The 24,335-nt window shown below is 40.3% G+C and overlaps 1 non-coding gene across 1 annotated transcript; it reads left to right on the forward strand.

Moving 5' to 3' along the window:
* The first annotated feature begins 23,878 nt into the window (after nt 1-23,878).
* LOC142437913 (U6atac minor spliceosomal RNA) lies at nt 23,879-24,004 on the forward strand. The gene has a single exon (XR_012782414.1). It is a non-coding gene; the product is annotated as a U6atac minor spliceosomal RNA (small nuclear RNA).
* The last annotated feature ends 331 nt before the right edge of the window (nt 24,005-24,335 follow it).

Raw genomic sequence — 24,335 nt, forward strand, 5'->3', positions numbered from 1 at the left:
ATATAGAGACTCAATTTCCCCAACACGGAATATTGAAGAGATTCTTCTTTCATCATTGAATAGACTTGGTTCCCTTATAAAAAGTCAGTTGACCTTAAAGGTGAATGTTTATTTCTGAACACTTGATTCTATTCCACTTCTCTGTGTGTCTGTTGTTATATAAGCACTGGTGTACTTTGATACCGTAGCTTTATAAATCTGCGGTTAGCAAGTCCATTCTGAGTAAGAGCAACTCTGTAGTACAAAGCAGCTTTATAAAGTGTTTGAGAATACAAATATTGATGGGAATAAACCACCTCATCTTTCTCCCATAGAATAGCTGGTGACTTTGAGTGGCCAACTTGTGGCTAGCAGTCCAGTGCTTAAGTTGATGAGCCACCGGGGTTCTTTCCAGGAGCTGAATAACCAAACCCCAAACCAAACTCACTGCCGTTGATTCAATGCTGACTCATGGAGACTTTCAGTGGGTTTCTGAGACTGTAACTGTACATGGGAGTAGAAAACCCAGTAGCTGTATAGTATGTTTTAATACCATGTACTGTAAGCCCTCCAACTTTGTTAATCTCTTTTCATGTGACTTGAGCTATTTGGGCCCCTTGCCATTCCATACAAGGCTGACTTTTTTTTTCTATTCCTGTAAAGAAGAATATTCACAATTTTTTCAAATATAAAATCATCTTATGAACTCTTAATAAATTATATATTGTTATTATTTTCATATATTACACCAACCGCTGTGTCCCTTCACCCACAGTTCTGTTATTCATCCCCCTCGAGAGGGGTTATTCATTCACCATTGCTATCAGTTCCCCCTTACTCCCCTTTCTTCCTATCCCACCTTTTCCATACCCTCATGGTAATGCTCCTCCCATTACTGTTTCTGAGGGTTTTATCAGTCCTGGATTGCACATGTCAAAAGCACTAATCTGAACCAATGTACATATTCTGATCTAGCAGGATTTATGAAGTAGAACTGGGGTCAAGGTAGTGGGAGGAGGAAGCATTAAGGAACTAGAGGAATATTATGTGTTTTGTTGTGCTATGCTGCACCCTAAATGAATCATCCATTCCACGTGTCCCTTCTGTGAGAGAATGTCCAATTATCAACAAATGGACTTTGGATCTCCACTCTGACACCTCTCTTTCACGTGGCTATGCTAGTTTGTTTAGCCCAATGACATCTCATGATCAACCAGGCTGGTGTGCTCCTTCCATGTGGGCTTTGTTGTTTCCCTGCTAGATGGGAAGCCTTCAAGACCTCATATGCCATATTTTTAAATAGCCGAACACCATCAGTTTTCTTCACCACCTTTGCTTGTACACCCATGTTGTCTAAGCAACAGTGTTTGGAAGGTGAGTATAACACAGTGCCAGGCTATTAGAAAAAGGTGTTCTTGTATGGAAGACTTAAATAGAGGCCAAAATCTGTCTGCTACCTTAATACTTTAACATATAAATATACGTACATGGACCAAAAGAATTGTGTTGAATCTATATTTCACTTTGCATAGCATAAACATCTTAACAGTATTATGTCTTGAAATATTTTTCTTCAATGCCTTATTTTTTACAAGTAGAGCACCAGTCCTTTCTTCTGAAGTGCTTCTGAATAGATATGAACCTCCAACCTTTTAGTTAACAGTTGAAAGATTTACCATTTGTATTTTTTGGGGGACTCCAAACACACACACACACACACACACACACACACACACACACATCTATCAAGTTTTCTGAAGACTTAAAGTTCAGATGAAATCCAGATCCTTGAAATAAAGCCAGAGCAGAAAGAGTCAGGAGGTTAATTCCATTCTGGGAATAGAAGAGAAACAGCTCTGAGTTGTTTGGAAGTATGCAGGAGAATATTGCGAAATTAATTTGGAAGGAGAAGAAGATATTTTTACAGATGAACCCATTTTGCTTTTTTTCTCAAGTGACTCATTGTTTAACCTCAAATTCATATTCCATGTTTTATTACCTTCAGTTACTCTATCACTTTTCTCTAATTCCACACTATATAAAAATGGATTAGCTGTCATTGTTTGTCTACCCCCTACCCCCACCCCACCCATGGCCCTAAGCACTCCGAATACCATCTTTCTTTATTTTATGCATCAAGAACTTCTGTAAAATAAGTCAGAGTTAAACTATTTGATCAGTCAAGCCATCTTTGCAAAACATCCCCATTTCTAACAAGAAAAAGAACCAAGCAAAGTGATACCACTTTATATATATATATATATATATATATATATATATATATATATATATATATATATATATATAGCCTTTCTTTAAGATAAAGTAATCCCTCCTTGACTAGCCTTTTTCATTGTGTGTTTTTGAGGTATTTTTCAAAGCTTTCTTTAATGTTTCACTCTCTTTGAGCCAATCACTCAAAGCCTTCACAGCTCCTTTGCTCCAGTTCTCAACACTCCGCTCCCCTTGGCCTTTCTGCCATTTGCTTTTATCTCTTTCTTCTAAACAGCTGCTCCCTGATTACTGTTTTAACATTTGGTGAGATTTTATTTATTTTATTCTCTTTCATCCAATGAAGTAGGCAGATTTTGGTTTTATGAGCCCTGCATTCATTGTTTCCAATCCTCCTACTTTTGCTTTCTTATTGTAATGTTCCAAGAAGCTAGAAAGAAATGGAGAAATACTATTGTCCTGAGAGTACACGGAATTCGTAGTGGAAAAAGAACAATTTTTATAGCAGAAATATGTGTTCATATCCCACAGAGTAGTTTTTGCTGACCACAGAAGCATTATATTTATATTTTCAATTAAAGGAAAATAAAGGGAATGTATGGGGATTTTTATTAAATTGTAGAATAATTATCATTTCGATTTTTGTTATCTGTCAAAATGATGATCTCAAAGCACTTTCAAAAATTAATGCATGGCAATCAACAATACTTTCAGCTTAGAGATAATTTTTATGTATCTACAGACGCATTCAATCAAACTACACTCAAATAAAATTACAACTGTGTACACTCTTTAAAAATGGTACCATTGGATGAGAAATGTGAATTACTGGCTTACACATCAGCTGAAAAATAAACCATTTTGAAGGGACCAAACTAAGTGTAACAATAGTGGGAGAAGTTATTTAAAGACAGCCTGCTGCTATTTTGTCTAGGTACAGGCAGAAAGTCACCTCCAAGCAAATCTCATTGTTCTGTGACATGTATGAATTGCCACTCTTGATTATGTAAATGTAAGTTAATTTGGCTATGACTGCCTTGCTGAACAGTGTACAAGAATCATTTGTGTCTTGAAAAACACAGCCTCTGGATATATAGAGGCCATCTCTGGGGACAAGGTGGTTACAGTTTGACAACACGGAAGGAGCTAAGTGGCAATAAAGAGTGAGGGATCTTAACTGTTTCCATTGTGAAGTCCAATGTTATGAGATTCTCTGATAAATTGAAATAATTTTAACCCAGATGCGTTAACATTTAAGGTCATGAGTGCTCAAATAGAATCTATTATGAAGGGAGATGATCCAGCAGGGGACCGAGGTTCAACCATGGCCTAAAGGGTTGGAGGGAGGATTGGTCTGGCACAATAGATCCAGCCACCTGGAGAAAGCTCAGGTTCAATTATGATAAATATTATTCAACAGAAGTATTGATGATGATCAATTGAAACCTTTAGACTAGTATCCCCCCTTCTTTCTGACTCCCCAGTTGCTTTGTTCTCTGTCACCCTCCCTTGCACATCTTCATAGCCAAGATAGAATGGCCCCTGTAGTTTTCTATCACTGCAACTCCTTAGGAGAGCAGAATGCGTCCCTATAAGTCGACATCAACTCAACGCCAGTGAGTTTGCTCTTGGATTTTGGGCACCTTAGTCAACATTCCTCACCAAAGCCAGTCTGCAAAGAATGGCTCCAGGCTCCTTCCCATGTACCTGGTCCCAGAGCATGTGCAGTTCCTACCCCAGTGTCCTCCAACTAACTCTGGACCCAAGAATCATGACCTGACCGGCTGTTCTCTCCAAGCTTATTTTTCAAGTGAATGGTCGCTCTTGAAACCATCTGGGAAACATGACTCACTAGCCAGTGCTTCATTTACGGCAGAAGCAGGTTATAGGATTCAGAGGGTGGGAAGAAGGCAGAATCCCACAGGTCTGAGGGATTAAGAGAGCCAGGTGACCCAAATTTGGAGAGCCCTCAGTATTTGGGTCACAAGCCGGCAAGCTGCTCTTTGTCTGTGCAGACTGTAAAATCCCTTTCTGCTTCTCCTGCACAGTGTGCACTTTATTTCAATTGGCTAATAAAGTAGGACAAGGACTCATAGACCTGGCAACAATGCAAGGGGTAAACATCCAGCTACTAACCAAATGTCAGGGTTTGAAACCAGCCATCACTTCAAGGGAGAAAGAAGGGGCTTCCATAAAATAAAAAAAAAAAGTACAGCCTTAGAAATCCCATGGGTCAGTACTATGCTGCAATGGAGTTGCTAAGAGTTGGAATCAAATTAACAGCAATAGATTTGGGTTTTTTTTTTTCAGTATTCAACAAACTATGAGTTAGAATTGACTTGATGGCAGTGTGTGTGTGTGTGTGTGTGTGTGTGTGTGTGTGTGTGTGTGTGTTTTCAGCAAGCAGTCCCTGGGTAATGCAAATGGTTAGCTTGCTTGAAAGCTACCCAAGGATTTGAAGCATGAGTCTTGCAGGGATGTCTCAGAAGAAAAGCCTGGCTATCTCATTCCAAAGAGCAGTCATTGAACTCCCTGTGGAATGGAGTTACACTCTGACCCACTGGAAGTTTTCGGGAGTCAGAAAGCACTCATGGAAGCTGGTACTGAATTTATGATTCAGCCTAGAAAGTCAACCATATTTTCTGTCCTCTTACAGAAAAAGGTTTTGCTAATCAAAACCTTTTTGATCATCACTTCCCTCTAAATGCTAAGATTTATTAAACCAATTTTGATCAAATGCCCTATAGCCCAAATGAATTTATTTTTCTTTTAGTAGTTATTTTACCAATCTTCCTAAAAGGGATCACCATTCCATTGGTCAATGAAAGATTACAATATATCCATCCCTGTCCTAACACATTCATGTCCAAGCCAATGAATCCTGATGGTAAATGCATCCCGTTTTTTTCTGTATGGCTTAGGAAACATCTCCTAGGCAAAATTAAATCTCATGTTTCATTTTCCTATTTCCCACAGAATTTAAGCCAAGCCAAGAGAACCATACATCTGGAATAATTTGCTTTCCTTGGACTCCAGGAACTTGAGAGGATTAAGAGTAATGGGGTGGAGTCTAGCCTGTCAATCAGGTGATGGCTGATGGAGCCTCTGTGTGGGCATGGCTTTCTCCTGAGGATTCTGGGAACACCAGTATTCCTCCTTGGAGGCAGGAGACACTTTCTCTCTCAGAACATTCCCTGTGAAACATCCCTGAGCAGAAGCCATATGAACCTTCCCTAATGCATCCAGAGCTGGAGGAACCCTATGGAGACATCTGTCAGTGCTGAGATGCTTACAATACCACTGGATCCCCAAGACTTCCTGCCCACTGACCTGTGATCTTCCTGCATTCAGTGTCATTGCATATGTTTTGTGAGTCTGAAGAGGACTTTATAGATTGATAGCAGACATATGCACTAATATTGGACTTATGAACTTAATCTGGACTGGGGCTGGGATGTTTTCCCAATATTAAATTGCTCTTATATATAAGCCTCTTTCTTATACGCATATGAGCATCTATAAATTTGCTTCTTTAGTCTACCCATACTAGCACAACATATTAACTAGTTTTCTTTAAGCAATGAGAAAAATCTAACTGAAACCAAGGAGGAATGTTAGGCTTTTAAGATGTTTCTAGATGACATAGGATTAGTAAAATACAGGAGTAGAACTGGGGTTTGCAGCTAAAACAATTGATTTCAAAGTCTGGGCTCTAGATCTTGTTTATTCCTTGACTAAAATAAGATATAGCTATTTACTTGAACTATCTCTTAACTTTTTTCCAGAAAGCCTTTCATCTGTTTCAGATGCTGAAGCAATATTATTCCACTTTCTCAAGGCATTCCCAATGATGCACATCCCTGCTATGTCCAAAGTAAGACTCATGAAATGATCTCCTCTCATACCAAAACTCCACAGAAGACCTGTGAGAAGAAGCCTAGGCTTCAACCTAAGCTATGAGAATCAGCCCCGAATTAGCATAAGAATTAATACATTCCGTGTGCTTCAGTAGAGCTCATACCAAACTTTTCACATTAGAATTAATTCCAGATGTTTACATTTGGGGTGGCCTTTTTCTGTCTGGCTAGCCAGTCCACCTTTTAGCAACACTGCTTTGGTGACGTAAAGAAGTCACTAGAGCTTTCGGTGAAAGCTTTAAGCAGTCCACAAGGGATATTTTGTCATTCATCTATTGGATCGATATCCTATGCCATGGAGGTCTACAAACCCTAAGCAACTGGATTGTGATCACTTTTCATGTGGAGCACGCTTGGGTAATGGCCGACATGAATTCTATAGATGACATCATGCTTTCAACTTGGTTACTATGGACATTTCACTACCAAAATGTTTGCTTTCTCTCCACAGATCACCTCTCCCCACCAGTAGTGACAACTCTACAAGTCACATCAGGCTGACCTCAACCAAAGGGTAATGAGACCATATCATATCAGAACAGAACCCACAAGTGCTTCTCCAAGTTGGGAACGTATATTTCTTTTCTAATATAAAATTGTGGCTAACCATTCAATTTCCCCAGTCCAAATGGCAAGTTAAAATGATAATTAAACTCTACATCACCACCAGACAGGTTATTCTTAGCTCCATCAATTCCTCCGTGGGCTCAGATACAACAATGCTGTCAACATCTCCAAAGTGTTACATTCCTAATCATTCTCTTAATTCTACCTCTGTAACTCTTCACTCCACGACGATAATTGCACATTGTACCCAAGAAGTCTGAAGCAAGTCACCATTACAAAGTGCCAGTCTTAACCCATTAGCCACAGTTTCCCTCTGACTGACTCATGAACTACCATATGAAGAACTATGATATCCTGTGTACATTACTACACTAGTTATAACTACAATCACTTTAATATCTCACCTTCAAATGTAGATTATATCATTGGTCTGAAATAAAAATAAACAATCTAAAAATATTAGCAAACAGGTACTGTTAGCAAATTTAATCAAAGCCATAACAGTGAACCAGCGACATTTATCACAATAATAAAATTACTGATGAGATGACAATGACATGAGTTTGAATTTAAATATAAGGTAAAGAATACTTTCTTAAAAAATTTTGGTTATTATTGCTATAAAGTTGGCTGCAACTCATGCACAGCAGAGAGAAACATTGCTCTGTCCGGCACCATGTTCAAGATCATTATTACGTTCAAGTCCATTGTCTGTAGCTATTGCATATTTTGAGTTTCTTCCCATATAGGGGGCTTATCTTCCATCTTTCATATGCTGTATTGTGATTCATAGGCTTTTCAATGGTTAATTTTTGGAAGTAGACAGCCAGTTCTGTTTTCCTAGTTTATCTTAGACTGGCTATTCTGTTAACCATAGGGGACCCTGCTGGTATTTGAAATACTGGTAACATAGTTTCCTGCATCATAGTATCATATAAGCCACCACAGTACAACAAACAGACAGATCGACAGCAGTTTCTAGCAATTATGACTATTTAAAAGTGTAATGTAAATTTTTTCTAAACCCTCATGAGATAAAACTTCCACTCTCAAGCAGGGTTCCACCTTGGTGAGTAGGAATGAGGCACTGGAACAGTAGCCAGAGAAGGTATCAAATCCAAAGCTATCAGTATTTGCCACTGAACTTGCTCATGGAGACAAGTTCTTAAGAAAAAGTCCAAAGTATAACTCAAAGGTTACCAGAAAGCCAAAGCCAAGATAGAGAGGACAGAGGGAAATAATTTTTAATGCTTTTTCCTGCATCTATCGATATTATCAGGTGGTTCTTATCTTTTTTCTGTCAATTTAGTGAATGATTTGGTGTTGGTATTGAACCATTCCTGAATCCCTGGAATGAATCCAACTTGGTCATGATGAATTATTCATTTTATACACTTTGTATTCTATTGACCAATATTTTGTTAAGAGTTTTTGCATTGATGTGCATTAGAGATAGCGGTCTAGAGTTCTCAGTTCTTGTGGGATCCTTCCCACTTTGGGTATCAGTGGTATACTAGCTTCATAGAAAGAGTTTGGGAATTTGCCATCCCTTTTTATGCTCTGGAAGAGTTTGTGTAGGATGTGTCAGTTCTTCCCTTAATGCTTGGCAAAATTATCCTGTGAAGCCTTCTGTCCCAGGGTATATGTTTAGTTGGTAGTCCCTTAATAACCTTATCTATTTCTTCTATTCTTATAGCTTTGTTGAGGTTCTTGACGTCCATCTGGGATAATCCATGGAAGGGTTATTTTTACAGGTATTTGTCTATGTCTTCAAAGTTGTTAAATACATTGTAATACAGTGTAATTAACCTGTTATTTTCATTAAGATCTGATGGAATTTCCCCACTTCATTCCTGATCCTGGCTATTGATGTTTGTTTCTTCCTCTCTTTGGTTAAGTTTGCCAATGGTCTCTGAAGAACACACTTAAGGGTTAGTAGACAGACCTAAAACTATCAATTGTCTTTTTCCCCTTGTTTTGTTTTTGATTTTTTGTTTTTCTCTTTCCCTATGTCTATCTATATAAGATAGGTGGGATGAATAATCCTGAGGAGAAAACAATGAGACCGGCATCTCCAGGGGGATATGTGAGAGCAGTAGGTGGGAAGGGGAAGTGGAGAGCCAACAAACTCATGGATAAGGGAACAACAAGAGATCTAAAATTGATGGCGAGGAGGGCATATAATGCCTGGTGGGATTTAATCTAGTGCAATGTATCCAAGGGGAAGTACTGAGAGCTGAAGGGAGGGCGAGCATGATAGTAAGGTAGGAGGACTATGAAAGGAAATAAAGGAAAGAACTAATAGGTAAAAACTATTTATAGAGGTGTATAGCTATAGGCATATAAATATGTAACTAGACTAATATATAATGAAAGGAATAGAGACCAATTTACATAGATTTATATGTTAAGTATTAAGATAGCAGACGAACTTTGAACCTCTACTCAAGGCCTCCCTTAATTCAAGAACACTCTGTTCTAATAACCTGGCACTCTTTGATACTCACCTCCCTGACACAATCACTGAAGACAAAATACGTGCATTAGCAAATGTGATAAAGACAGCAAATGGTGCACGGCTGTCAAAAGATATCGCATATGGGGTCTTAAAGGCTTGAAGTTAAACAAGCAGCCATCCAGCAGGGAAACAAATAAGCCCACATGGAAGAAGCACACCAACCTGTGTAATCATGAAGTGTGATGGGATCAGGTATCAAGTATCCAAAAGATCCAAAACAAACAACTATATGGATGCTAACAAGGGGGTTTGGAGTGGACACCCCAAACCCATCTGTAGACTATTGGATATCCCACCACAGAAGGGTTATAAGGAAGGGATGATTCAACCAAAGTGCAGTATAGCACTGATGAAACACACATAATTCGTCTAGTACCTGAATGAGCCCCCCCTTACCCTACCCACACCCTCTGCTACTACCATTATCCAGTTATACCTTACAAATCTGGCTAGACCAGAGAACACACATTGGTACAGATAAGAGCTCTTGACACACAGAATCCAGGACAGATAAACCCCTCAGGACCATTAATGAGAGTACAGCAATGGTCCTCAACCTTCCTTCTCAACATGCCGTGACCCTTTAATACAGGTCCTCATGTTGTGGTGACCCCCCAGCTATAAGATTATTTTCATTGCTACTTCATCACTGTCATTTTGCTACAGGTTGAGAACCACTGGAGCAGAGATAACACGAGAGTAGGGGGACAGTTGGAAGGGGGAAGGGGAAAAATGGGGGACCCCATCACCAGGTTGGATATATAGCCCTCCTCCCGAAAAGGATGAATAACAGAAATATGAGTGAATGGAGACAATGGACAGTGTAAGATACAAAATAATAACAATTTCTATGTAATTGATCAAGAATCCATGAGGGTGGGAGACTGGGGGAGGGAGAGGAAAAAAGAGGAGCTGATACCAAGAGCTCAAGTAAAAAATTGTTTGGAAATGATGATGGCGACATATATACAAATATGCCTGATACAATTGATGTATGGATTGTAATAAGAGTTGTAAGATCTCCCAATAAAATGAAATTTTAATAAAAAATAGATAGGTCAATTTTAGCTGTCCCTGTGTATGCATATCAAACAGAACTACATACCTTGTGCTTAATTAAAACAAACATGAAATTGATTGAATGTATATTAAGAAATGTGTGAGCATATTCTTGTAGAATGATCATACAATGATTTTATATTTGAGATCATAGGATTAAAATAACTATAAGAATGTGAGAAATAATTTGGCACTGTTACTGGTTAATGTTGAGTGTGTTTTTATACCTATTATTCTCTAATGATGCTATAATTAGTTTGTCAAACAACTTAACTGCTAGTATTTGAAGTATTATGTTCAAATATAATTTTTAATGTGATTTTTTATTATTTTGTACCAATGGCATATAATTAATATCACTATTCAAGTGAAATGAAATGAAAGTTATTACATTGCCAAACTTAAGAGGGTTAGAAAAGAATCATAGGAGATTTTAGAGGAACAAATGTCAAATTAATTCACTGCAAAAAAAATTCTAAAAAGTTTAAAAAAAGAAATTTCAACAAATGTATGCAACACTATATGCACTGACTCATCTATGCCAATAGTTTGGAAGACAGCTACATAGTCAACTGACTGGAAAGTAACCATATCTGTGCCATTCTCAAGAAAAGTGATCTAGTAAAATATGGACATCATTGAACACATAAGTCAAGATATTATTTTACTTGGATCCACAATCAACATTCATGGAAGCAGGAGTCAAGAAATCAAATGCTTTATTGTGTTGGGTAAATATGCTATAACATTCTTCTTTAAAGTGCTAAAAAATAGATGTCACTTGATGATTAATGTGCACCTGACTCAAGCCATGATATTTTCCAATGCTGCACATGGATAGGAATGCCAGACAGTGAATCCCAAAGATCAACTGATGCATTTAAATTGTGGTGTTGGCAGAGAATACTGTTATCAGGGGGGACTGCTGGTAGAATGAACAGATATGGCTTAGAAATGCATCCAGAAGTCTCCTTATAGATGGCGGTGCTGAGATCTCATCTCAATTAATTTAGACATGTTATTCTCAGGGACTAGACCCTGAAGAAGTACTTCCTGATTAGTAAAAGAAATGCTCAATAAACAAAGGAAGACATTCAACAAAATGGACTGACAAAGTGGTTACAACTGTGGACTCAAACACAGCAGCACTTTTGAGAATGGTGCACGATGGCATTGTTTTCTTCCATTGTATGGAGGGTCCTTCTGAGTGGGATCCAATGCCCAGTGTTCACTAATAATGAAAATAAGTAAGGTAGAACTTGAGGGAAGAAGTGGTTCCCTGTCCACTTCTACTCTTGAAAAGCAGTAAGCCTCTGGTTCTGTGTTTCTCTTACCTGAGAGAATCCTCCTATTGTGTTGGCTCCTGAGAGCCTGAAGGCCTAGGACACACTCGTGAAAAATGAATAAGACTTGAAGGGAGCAATAGGGAGCTAGTTCATCTGTAACACCAGGGATCTTCTCGGGGGAATTGTTTCCATCACTTGTTAGCTAAAGGCTCAATAAAGGCCAGGTTGTCATTCTCACCTAAACTTGTCCTATCCCTGGTCCAGTTATCCCTCCCAGATAGGAAAAGTTTCCTGTTCTAAGACTCTAAGCAGGAACCCTTGTTGTGTGAGGGTTATGCTTTAGTCTGGTAATGCAGAGGTCAGCAGTTCAAAACCACCAGCCACTCCACGTGAGAAAGATGAAGTTTTCGATTCCCATAAAATATTACAGTGTCAGAAACCTGTGGGGGCAGTTCTACCCTGCTTTATAGAGTCACCATGGGTGTCAATTGACCCAATGGCAGTGATTTGAGAAGATTCTAATTATTTAAAAATGCATTCACCATGTTCAAAGTGACAGATTAAAGGAAGAAGAAGAAATCTTGGTGCCTGTTCTGATGTATGAGATATGCTTGATCAATAACACCATAACATTAATAGAAGGGTAGCACTATGGGAAGTGTTGGCTAAGTACAGAACCTCCCCGTCTCTAGTTCGTCATTGGAATCTGGATTGTATTATTGGACTTTAAATCCTAAGGAAATATCATTTCTTTCTGAGGGTGGGATTCTAATCAGCTGTTTGTGAGCATTTTATATCCCAAGAGAGGCTTTTAGGCTATAGCAGAGCAAAGCACTGAGGGAACAGGGGCAGGGTGCGTTTTGGGAAGAGATTCAGTGGGATTTAAGGGCAAGAAAAGGCCAAAGAAGAGTCAAGAATCATAAATAGAATGTAAATCGATCAAGAGCATGCAAACCTCAGTCTAGTTGCAAGAAAGCATTCGTGTTTGGTCTGTTAGTTCCTAGGGCTGCTGGAACAAATTGCCACACTGGTGGTGGTGGAAAACACCTGAGCATTACTGCACCACAGTTAGCGAGGCCGGGCATTCAGAATCCAGGAGTTGGCAGGGCCACATTCTCTCGAAAGGGTTTCCAGAGAAAATCCTTCCTTGCCTCTTCCAGTTTAAGATGGTTGCTGCTTCCTTGGTGTTTGCCTGCAGGAGTCCCATTTCAGCCTCTTTTTTACAGAAGGAGTCCCAAAGTACTGTGAAGTAGGCATTGGACTGCTGCCTGTAAGGTCGTAATTTCAAACCCACCAGACACTTTGCAGGGAGAAAATGAGACTGTTGATTTCTTTAAAAATGTATAGTCTCCGGAGCCTGTCAGTGAAATGTAGCAACGATGAAATATACACCTTTCCTCTAGGTACTAAATGCTTCCTCCACCCTCCTCACTCCACCCCTACTCCCCACTATCATGATTCCAATTCTACCTCACAAATCTGGCTAGACCAGAGGATGTACACTGGTATAGAGATAAGAACTGGAAACACAGGGAATCTAGGACAGATGATCCCATCAGGACCAGTGGTGAGAGTGGCAATACTGGGAGGGTGGAGGGAAGGTGGGTTGGAAAGGGGGAACCGATTACAGGGATCTACATATAACCTCCTCCCTGGGGGACAGAAAACAGAAGAGTGGGTGAAGGGAGATGTCGGACAGTATAAGATATGACAAAATAATGATTTATAATTTATCAAGGGTTCATGAGGGAGGAGGAGTGGGGAGGGGTAAAATGAGAAGCTGATGCCAGGGGCTTACATGGAGAGCAACTGTTTTGAGAATGATGAGGGCAATGAATGTACAAATGTGCTTTATACAATTGAAGGATGTATGGATTGTGATAAGAGTTTTATGAGCCCCCAATAAAATTACTTTTTGAAAAATTATAGTCTCCAAAGCATTGCATATGGTCACTAGGAGTCAGAATTGACCCCACAGCAAGAGGATTTCTGTCTTTGTATTTATGGTTCTAAGGCTTCTCCTCCATGTCCCTCCTCTATGGCACTAGTAAGATCTCCTATTGTGGAATTTAAGACCTAGCTATATAATCTAGAAAGATATTTTCAGATCATTAATTTTATTGCCTCTAGAACAATTGTTTTTCTCTTTTTCCTAAATAAGAATACCTTATATGTTCCAGAGAAGAGGCATATCATTTTGTGGTCAACACTTAACCTACTACATCTAGAGTGGCACTTTGCTGGAAGGAAGGAAGGAAGGAAGGAAGGAAGGAAGGAAGGAAGGAAGGAAGGAAGGAAGGAAGGAATGTTTATTTCTCTTTATCCCTTAGCCCTGTGATTTCACATAAAGACTAGCCAGTCAGGGCAGTAAAAGAATAATTCAAGGGAGTTTGCAGCAATTACTAAGGTGCTCCTAGTTTGTACTCTGTCAGCTCCCCTCTACACCAGAATCTGTCCAACGGTGAGGTTTGGGCACTGTAGATCAACTCAGTGACCTCATGAGGATTCTCGTCACCCGGTGAGGTTAACGCAAGGTATCGGTTCCTATGGCCCACCTCCAGCCCCAGCCCACACAGAATCCTTAGTAAGATTTATGATCCATTTTAATCATAGAATAGGTCACAAAAAATTGTGTTGTTAGATGCTGTTGGGCCAGTCCTGAGTCATGGCTACACTGTGTGCAATGAAGCGAAACGCTGCCTAGTTGTGTGCGGTCCTCACAGTGGTTATGTTTGAACCCATCCTGTCGACCCTCTTTGTCTTCCCCTTTTCGGATGTCCCTCTCCTTTACCAAGAGTGCCGCTCCTTGGGGGAAAGATGAGGCTTTCTACTGCCATAGTTATAATATCAGAAACCCACAGGGGCAGTTCTCCCCTGTCTTATAGGGTTGCCGCAAATCAGAATTGACTCAGTAACACTGAGTGGTTGAAAAGTGATAAAACACTAAACTAACCCAGTTGCCACAGAGTAGATTCGCACGCCTGGTGACCCCGCGCAGGCCAGAGTAGAGCTGTGCTCCATACGATTTCAGAGACCGGCTTTGGGAAGTACATCTCAAGACCTTGCTTTTGAGGCTCTTCTGTGTCAACCTGAAAGTGAGCAGGCAGGCATTCACCTGTTTGCACCAGCTAGGGGTGCGTGATAACGGTAATAGCACATGCTACTGAACACTTGCTGTGTGGTGGGTAATCTTCAGAAAATGTTCAGATAAAGAAAATATGAATTCATGGGTTTGTGATTTGCCTCGCGTGCCAGGACCCTTTTGAGAATGAAAAGGAGAGCTTACTTAGACTTTTGGTGACACGATAGACTGAACTTGGGATTGTCAGCCAATGAAGACATTTGGTCACCTGAATATACAATAAGTAATGGAGCTGGGATCCAAACCCAAGAAAACTCTATCAATCCCTCTGATTTTTGAGGCAAGAGGGCTAGCTAATCTAATGCCCTACTAGCCTGTTGCTTCTAGGACAGTGTGCCCAGGAGCCTGTACGAGGCAAAATGTCACTCTGTCATGACACTTGAATCAAACAGAGATTGACATGTTTGCAAATAGTGACGGTTAATAGACTGATTTCTTTACGTTGAGATATCCCAATAACATATGCCAAGATGCCTAATAAGCAAATATTACTTATAATTACAGGATCCGAAACAAAAACAGAGATTGCCTCATACTAGACAGATTCACATGACTCAACGATTACGGTGGTTCCATATGCAATTTGAAGTTGAAGAATTGTCTTACCCCAGCGTCAAATTAGATTTCTGCACATCTTTATACCTTAAAGTAGATAATTAAAATATACCTAGATAATCTCTTTATTGTTATATTGTGTTCAGACCCAATTAATCCAAGCAATAAAAATAAAGATAATGCCTTCAATTTATATGACATCTTTTTTTTCTTTAAGAGCTCAAATTGCTCACCTGGTAATTATCTCATATATGTATATAATCACGGGATCATCTGTAGAAGGGAAGTGGAGGAGATAACGCTCCTCAATTCCTTGCCTGCCCCTCCATTTTATAGATGGGAGAACTTGATTATAGTGAGCAAAAACAGCTTTCCTGTGATTCAGGAGGGAAGAGAATGAAAAATCTCATTATGTGCATCTGCTGATGTTACAACCTCATGTCTTTAGTCAGTAATGGGGTGATTCGGTCTCACAAATTCAGTGAGAGCCAGGACAGGGGAGGAAGCAGCATAGTTTAGTGTGGAAACCTTAGCTAGAGAAACAAGAAACTGTGGTCTTGCACCAATTTTCAAAGTTTTTCAAAACCTCCATTATCCATGTCTGCTTTTGTAAAGGGGTGAAAATATTATCTGCATTACATTCCAAGAGTGTGGTGCCTTTAAGTGATAAAATGAGAGAATGTGCTTTGTACACCCTACATTAAAAACACACTGCCTTTGAGTCAATTCTGACTCACAGTGGCCCTAAAGAACAGGGTAGGGCTGCCCCTGTGAGATTCTGATACCTTAACTCTTTGTAGGAGTAGAAAACCTCCCCTTTTTCCTTCAGAGTAGCTGGTGGTTTTGAACTACTGACCTTGCAGTTATAATGAAGCCCACCATAACATGACTACTCCATGGCCAGGGTTCCAAACTACTGTAAAAATGTAATGAGACACAGTAAGCTACTGCTTTATACCCACTAAGATTGCTTATCATTTGGTGAGGAAGGGTATAGGTGTTGTTGAAATTGTAGCACAATTAGAACTGCTATGCATAACTAGTGGGAAAGCAATCACTGTAGGAAAACATTGAATGGTTCTTCAGAAATATAAATACCACATGATACAGCAATTTCATTGCCAAGTGTTTACCCAATAGAAACAATAGAAATGAGAAGGGACTCACAGACTAACATTACCTACAATAACCAAAAGGAGGACACTATCCATGACCATCAGTAAACAAACCCAAAATGTGATATAAGATAACTCAAACAAAAAAAGAAATAGAGTTGACACACTCTATGGAAAAGATGAATTTTTAAAATATTTTGTGTGAAATAAGTTGAACACAAAAAGACAGATACTCTATCATCCCAACTATAGGGCAGCAAATGTACAAATGTGCCTTATACAGTTGATGTATGTATGGATTGTGATAGGAGTTGTATGAGTCCCTAATAAAATTATTTTTAAAAAAGAAAAATGAGGAGCTGATGCCAGGGGCTTAAGTGGAGAGGAAATGTTTTGAGAATGATGAGGGCAATGCATGTACAAATGTGCTTCACACAACTGATGTATGTATGGATTGTGATAACAATTGTGTGAGCCCCTAATAAAATGATTTTTAAAAGAAAGAAAAACTATATGAAATATCTAGAATAGGCTAATGTTGTTGTTGTCAGGTGCTATCGAGTCAGCTTTGATCCATAGTCACCCTATGCACAACAGAACAAAACACTGAACGGTCCTGCACCAACCTCACACTTGTTCCATTGCCCGAGCCCACTGATAGAGCGAGTGTATCAATCCCTCTCATTGAGGGCCTTCCTCTTTTTCACCACCCCTCCCCTTTACCAAACATGATGGCCTTCCCCAGGCACTGGTCTCTCCTGACAACATGTCTAAAGTATGAAAGACAAAGTCTTATCAACCTTGCCTCCAAAGAACACTCTGTCCTTATTTCTTCCATTGTAGATTGGTTTGTCCTTTTAGTAGTCCGTGGTAATTTCAACAATCTCCAGCTCCACGATTCAGCTACATTGATTCTTCTATTGGCTTCCTTATTCAGTGCCCTCCTTTCACATGTATATGAGGCAATGAAGAACACCATGGCTGGGGTCAGGCGCCCCTCAGTTCTCAGAGTGACATCCTCAGTCTTCAAAGACTGTAAAGAGGTCTTGTGCAGCAGATTTACCTAGTGCAATGTGTCATTTAATCTCGAGTTCTATTTCCATGAGCATTGATTGTGGATCCAAGGCAAAATCATTGATAACTTCAATCTTTTTGCCATTTATCATCATGTATCTTATTGGTCCAGTTGTGAGAATATTGGGTCATCCTTACCTTGAGTTGAAATCCATACTGAAGGCAGCCCTTGACTTTCATGAGCAAATGTTTCAATTCCTCCTCACTGTCAGCACTTAGGCAAATGCACAAAGATGAACAATTGCTAGTGAAACACCAGGGACTGGAGGGAGGCAGTAGGAAAACATTTTTGTTTAAGAAGTATATGTTTGGGGTGATGAAAATTATTTTTATTCATGCCTGTTGCACTTTCCAAAAAAAACCAAACTCACTGCCTTCAAGTTAATACTGACTCACTGCGACGCCCTGTGGGGTTCTGAGACGATAACTATTTACAGGAGTAGAAAGCCCAGCGTTTCTTCCCAAAAGCCGCTGGTGATTTTCAACAGCCGACCATGCTGGACACAGCCCAATGTGTAACCACTAAGCCACGAGGGTTCTGTTTGTTGCACTATATGGTAACTGTAATTAATGTCCTGGAATTGAAAACTTTAAATGGTTAATTCTGCAAAAAGATCGTTATGTATATTTTTGACACAGAATGTTATTAATGTAAACAAGAACTTTCCAAGTGTCTGTGTCACAGAAAGACAAAGTCATTGTGGGGAAAGCACATGAACAAAAGGAACTGAAATGTCCTTTCCAAGGGGAGGAATAAAGCTGTTTGGGGCTCAATTGCCTAGTGCTCCTTTCTGGTCTTTGCTATTTCCGCCCTACTCCTCAGAAAGGCAGATTCTAAGCTCAATTTCAGACCCGAATACCCTTCTCTCTGCTGCATTTATCCTAATGCTGGGCCTAGAACAGTCTCTGCCTGCAGTGCCAACATTTCCCTCCTCTTGGAATGAAGGACACAGTCTGTGGAGAGGAGCTCTAGGAGCTCAATACAAGAAACAATGTACTGCATAGTGGCACACAGCAAGTCTGGTTCCTCATACAGTAGTAGAAAAGTTTAAGTGGCTTTAAAATTGCGGTACAGAAATGTGATACTTCCTCCCATGTGCACAGAGGGCCCGAGGTCTCCTCCAGGCTACAGTGAGAGCAGCGACTATCCCCTTTCACGACCTTCTGAAGCTCATGGTGGCAGAAGTATGCCTGTCCCTGCTGGAGCACGACAGTCAACCTGGAGAGAGGTGTGTAGGTTTGCAGGCAGAAGCTGAGCATCGTATGCCAAGCCGCCGCAATCGTGAGTTGACTGGAACTTGGGATTGCTTTACCGTGACATTGTTTGTAAGCATCCCACTCTTGCGCATCATTGAGGAATGAGAAGATACAGAGCTCGTCGTCACTGTTGGGACACTCCGTTTAGCACTCTGGTAAGTGTTCTATTCTCATTTCACTTTAAGAGGAATCTCTTTGAATCAGAAATTCAGAAGAATGATTATGAAGCTGGCTCCTCAGAGAATGGAAGTAAAATGTGTGCGATAGTTAAGGTACTGTGTCATTATCCGGCTCAGGAAGCTCAGTGGTTTCGCAGTTGGGATGTAATAATTCTTGGTGAGATCTAATGCAACCATCTCCATGATGGGGTTCTCGTTCAGCAGTCGACCAATTGAAAGGGTGTGGTCTGCTGCCAATGGGAGCGAATGCGGAGGGACAGCTTGTTTGCTTCCTGCTGGTTCTGGATCCTATGTCTGGCTCCTCAATCCTGCGTTCCTTAGACTCGAGCCAATGACCTGCCATATTGCCTGCTAATCATGTATTCATTCACCTCAAAAGCCACAAATGTGCTGTCATCCTGACAGTTCATCAACTCTCACAGCTACAAAAGTCAGGAATTTATCTATAGGGAGGATGCAAATGAGTACCTGGGGTATATTTTTATAGTTGCCCAGTTGTTAGATATATATGATTTAGAAATAAACATGAAAAAGAATCAACTATAGCCACTAGAACTTGCTGTATTTGTGGTAACAATCTCTTGCAAGAATTAATACCAGACTAGTTCCGAAGAGTTGGAGATTGAAGATGTTCCAAACGCACAATTCTCCTAAGACACTACTTTACTCTATTTCCCAGCACTCTCCTCTTGAGTGTCACGGGGTTGTGTGATTCCCTGAAAGACCCCACAGAGACTCATGAAGCTGCGAGGAAATGTCTGAGGTGGTGGGTGCCGTTCAGTCCAAAATCCAAGGGTTAGACAGAGGTGAGGAAAATATGGGGCGAGGAGCCAGAGACCCAAAATGCTCCAAAGTCACAGCGGGTCCTGCTTCTAACAAAATTCAATTAGGAAAACGGAGGTCTGGCTTTCCAGGTGAGGCAAGGTATATAGAACTGTATGGCGGCACTCTCGCACATCTAAGTTTCCTTGCCAAGCAAAGCGTTCAGCCTGGTGCGTGCCCATTGCTCCGATGGGATCTTAAGGATGTCATCCAGGAAACAAAGCCTGTGGCCCGCTTCATGCCCAGCACTACAGTGGGATCTAACGGGGGCCCTCAAGGTAAAAGTAATGAGTCTCGGCCCACCTTCTCCACCAAGGTCAGGGTTCCATCCCCCCCTGCTCCTGTCTATCAGCATCATAGAGAATACCCTCCACATTAGGACCATAGCCACAGCGTATAAAGTCCAGAACCACAATATAGTATTTAAGAAACCATAGAAGGAAGGGGCACATTAATTGACCATAAGTCAACAGTCCACACACTTCAAATACAACCTTGATCAGATCATTGTTCCATCCCATTTGTCTAATAATCTAAACCGTGTTCCAAATCTAGTCAGCGTCAAGAAGCATAACTTCAGAATTATCTAGCAAGTAAAACTTTTCATTTGAAAACTGAAAATAATATATAACACCTCCAGTTTAAATCACAGCTATGATTTTTCACGTGTGCCCCAGTCTCGAGGTTTAAACCTAGAGAAGTATATCTGTAGCAGAGGTTGAAATTAAAAGCATGGTAATTCATGAGCTATGACTATTCCTAACTAAGATAGGATCCTCTTAAAACAAACAATGCAACTTCCCGTTAAAATACTGGCTGTATTTCCTCTATAGTCACCAACAGAGGAGAGCATCCTGGTGGCTACATAATTTCATGTCAGCTTGACGGTATATAACAGTGCAGGAGTGGTATGCAACCTGCAAATCAGTCACAGTCTGATGATGCCTCTTTATGGGCGTGGCCTTTTCATAAGGAGGGGCCTGGGGCCCTCCTACGCTCTTGCTCTACTTCACCTTCCTGCTGGCAGGCACTCCCAGACCTGCCAGAGCCCCATTGGACCCACAAGACTTTGCACCCCCCGAACTGTGATCTTCCTGCATTCTGCATTATTACATGTAGCTGTGTGAGTCTAAAGAGGGGCTTATGGACTATAGTATTGGACTTATGGGCTTGATCTGGACTGGGCTTGGGTGTTCTCCTGATATATAAATTTTCTTGACATAAAGCTCTTTCTTGCACATATATGTGTGTCTCTAGCCAGACCAGCCTAACGCTGTCCTATAGGTCAATCCCATGCTCGAGGCTTGTCTGAGAAGGACACCTACCCTAATATGGCATGGCTAAAGGGATATAGTCTCAACTAGAGTGAAGGAAGGTTTTATGGATGCCTTAATGCTCAAATTCTAGTTATTGGGGAGCAGGCCTTCTCTTGAGATACACCATAAAGCAGAAAGGCCTGAAAATTGCAGTATTAAGTATTAAGATGGAAAAATGAATTTCAGCCATGTAAGAGTTATTGACAAATATGTTACTATCACATGCAAGTAAAATTTTACTGAAGATATTCAACAATGGTCATAGCAGTACATTGACAGGGAGCTGCCAGAGGTTCAGGCTGGATTCAGAAGAGGATGTGGACAGAAGGACAGCATTGCTGCTATCAGATGGTTCTTGGATGAAAACAAAGAATACCATCTTTATGCGTGTTATTGACTATCCAAAGGAATTCAACTGTGTGGATCAAAACTATGGGTACACTGAGAAGGAATGGATTTCCAGAATTCTTCATTGTGTTCATGCAGAACCTGTACATGGAGGAAGAGGCACTGGTACAAACACAATAAGGGAATATTGTGTGGTTTAAAATCAGGAAAAATGTGCATCGGGGTTCAATCTTATTCACTATGTATGCTGAGCTGTAAGAATCCCCAATAAAATGATTTATTAATTTTTTAAAAAGGCAATTTGTATTTTGCTTTTCAGTGAGAGTCACACACACTTAGGATGACAGAGAACCCTCTGAAAGTGGTGACTCTAAATTCCTGTTGATCTGAAAGCAAAACTTGAATTATCATTAATATTATTGAAATTCGTTGTATTGAATAAACCCTAAACCAACTCATGACATTAACTAAGGTGCCGTCTGTCTAGATAAAATCAAATGAACTTTTAATTCATTTGAAGATGTGTGGCCATTTAAGAGAAATAATCTCGTCAACACAAGTGTCAGGTCTCTGGATTTCCAGTCACAAGAACAGATTGTTTTGGAACATCAGTAGATTGATAAGCAGTTTTATCTCTTCTGTCCGTGTTTCTTATTGTTTCTGCACAGCAACACGTTAGGATTAAATGCTGAGATACCTATGTAAATAAGTTAGCAAACCAGTATTGAAAGTGGTTGGAATGCGATGCTAATGGCGATAAGAACTCTTTCTTGAAGCCTGTGAACAGAACCCACGCTCCTCACCTTGATGATTTACAAACTGAGAGATGCCCTTAGTTTCACAAGCCCCATACAAGACTCCTGCATCGGTCATCCAGGGGAACTCAACCTTGACAAAGAATACTCGCATGTCATGGAACATTTTTCATAAATCCAAAAAGCCACCTGGGGATCTTAAAACAGCCCTTTCCTCATAGTGTCAAGGGTAGAAGGACAAACAACGCTTAGCCAATACAGTAGGAAAATTTACGATGGAACTTAGTTATATAAAAAATTTTCATTAAAGGCGTTCTTAAAAAAACAGTTTCTGTGGTGTCGAATCCAATTCACAGCTGCCCTCCATGCGTCAGAATAGAATTCCGCCCCCATAGAGTTTCCAGTGGTTTATTTATTTATTTTTAAGTGGGTCACTTGGTCTTTCTTCCGAGATACCTGTGAGTAAACTTGAACTTAATTTTTGGTTCATATCAAACTTAACCATTTGTACCACCCAAAGTCTCCAAGACCTTATATATTCTTTACTTTAAAGATTAAAGTCAAAATTGGTTAAATAACTAGTTAAGGTCATACAGCAGGCAGAATCAGGACTAGGGCCCAAATCTTCTCATTCTTGGACATTTGCTATTTACACTGCCATGCCAACTTCACCGTCTCTCTCCCCCTCTTTTTCCATGAGATAGCAGCAGTTATCCGACAACTCTCTTTTGAAAATGCAACATTTTCACCCTCTTGTCAACTTCTTTCCCATCATTTGTCTTTGCCTTCTTTCACCCCAAGCTATTTATGCAGTTGGGGGGGGGGGATGTCTGAAAGCTTCAAGGAAACCAATATTTCTTGAGACATTCAAACCCCCCCCCCTATTCTGATGGCCAGAAATTCCACACTCAGCATTTTTATGCTTTTTTTTTCCCATTGAAACTAGAAAGTAAGTGTGGAAGAAAGTTATCTGAGAATTTAAGAGCCCCAGGAAAAATAGAAAAGTTCACTCTAAATTTCATTCCAGAAACCATGCTGATACTATAACAAGACGATTGGGGCTTTTATACCATAGTGATAGCCAGAAGCAATCTAGACTCACCAGGCCAATTATTGGACTGGGAAATATTAATCAATGTTATTCAATGGTAGGCTAGCACCTGACTGTGCCATGCGAGGGTCAGTCATTTATCCATTGGATCGGGTCAGTTTCCCAGATGGGTAGAGCATTAGTGTTTGACTCCCTACACCTCCATGAAGCAACACACGGCCTCTGTGTCCTGGGAAGTGGTCTCGGTGTGATACAAAGCATCTGAAATGGACTGCTAACCTCAAAGTTCGCGACTTGAACCCATTCTGCTGCACCAGTGGAGAAAGGCCTCTCACACTGTTTCTGTAAAGGTCACAGCCAAGGACACCCTACCCTACGGAGCGCCACGCGTAGGACAGGGCGTCCGAAGGACCTCATCAGCAATGGCTTGGTTGTTTTTGCCCTTGTTTCACACAGCTTGTAGAAGAGCTATGCAAATGGAAGTAGCATCCTGTGAATAATAGCGTGCATTCATAAAGCCTCCATCCTCCATTCTCCGCAGCTTCCCTGCAACAGACAGAGCTGACGAGTAGCATCAGTGCCATTTTACAGATGGGAAGGGTGAGATAGGACCGGTACCTTATTCGTGGTCACTTAATCATACCATGAGTCATAACACGATTTTGTTATTTCACAGAGGTCTGTACGTATTTTATAAGAATAATCAGTGCTGTATGAAAGGAGAGGCGGTTAGTACGCCCCTTGACAGGGATGGACGTGGCCCTAGGGCCATACAACATGAATTTGGTTAAGGCCTTGCCACCTACTTTGTAGCATCTAACCATGATTTTTAGACCGAGGCATACAGTTGGAGTGTTAACACTCATGTTAGACCAAGGTATACAGCTTTGCTTAGATGGACATTTGGGTTCATTGTGAAGATAAGAAAGATGTGATGGGTCAAAATCAAACATTTCCCTCGTATTCTGTATATTTTGTTCCCGTTATATTGGATTTTTAAAAGAATTGTAGTTTGTAGTATTAGTTTCCTTTTATTGGTATTCTTTCATGTACTCTTAATTTAATAAATTTTATGACTTCAAAAGAAATAATCAATCATTTTAATAGTTTTCGTCATAAGCGTTGTTTATTTTAGTTTTTGCTAATTCGGTCCTTATGGGTTT

Source organism: Tenrec ecaudatus, chromosome 1, assembly GCF_050624435.1.
Source record: "Tenrec ecaudatus isolate mTenEca1 chromosome 1, mTenEca1.hap1, whole genome shotgun sequence".
NCBI lineage: Eukaryota > Metazoa > Chordata > Mammalia > Afrosoricida > Tenrecidae > Tenrec > Tenrec ecaudatus.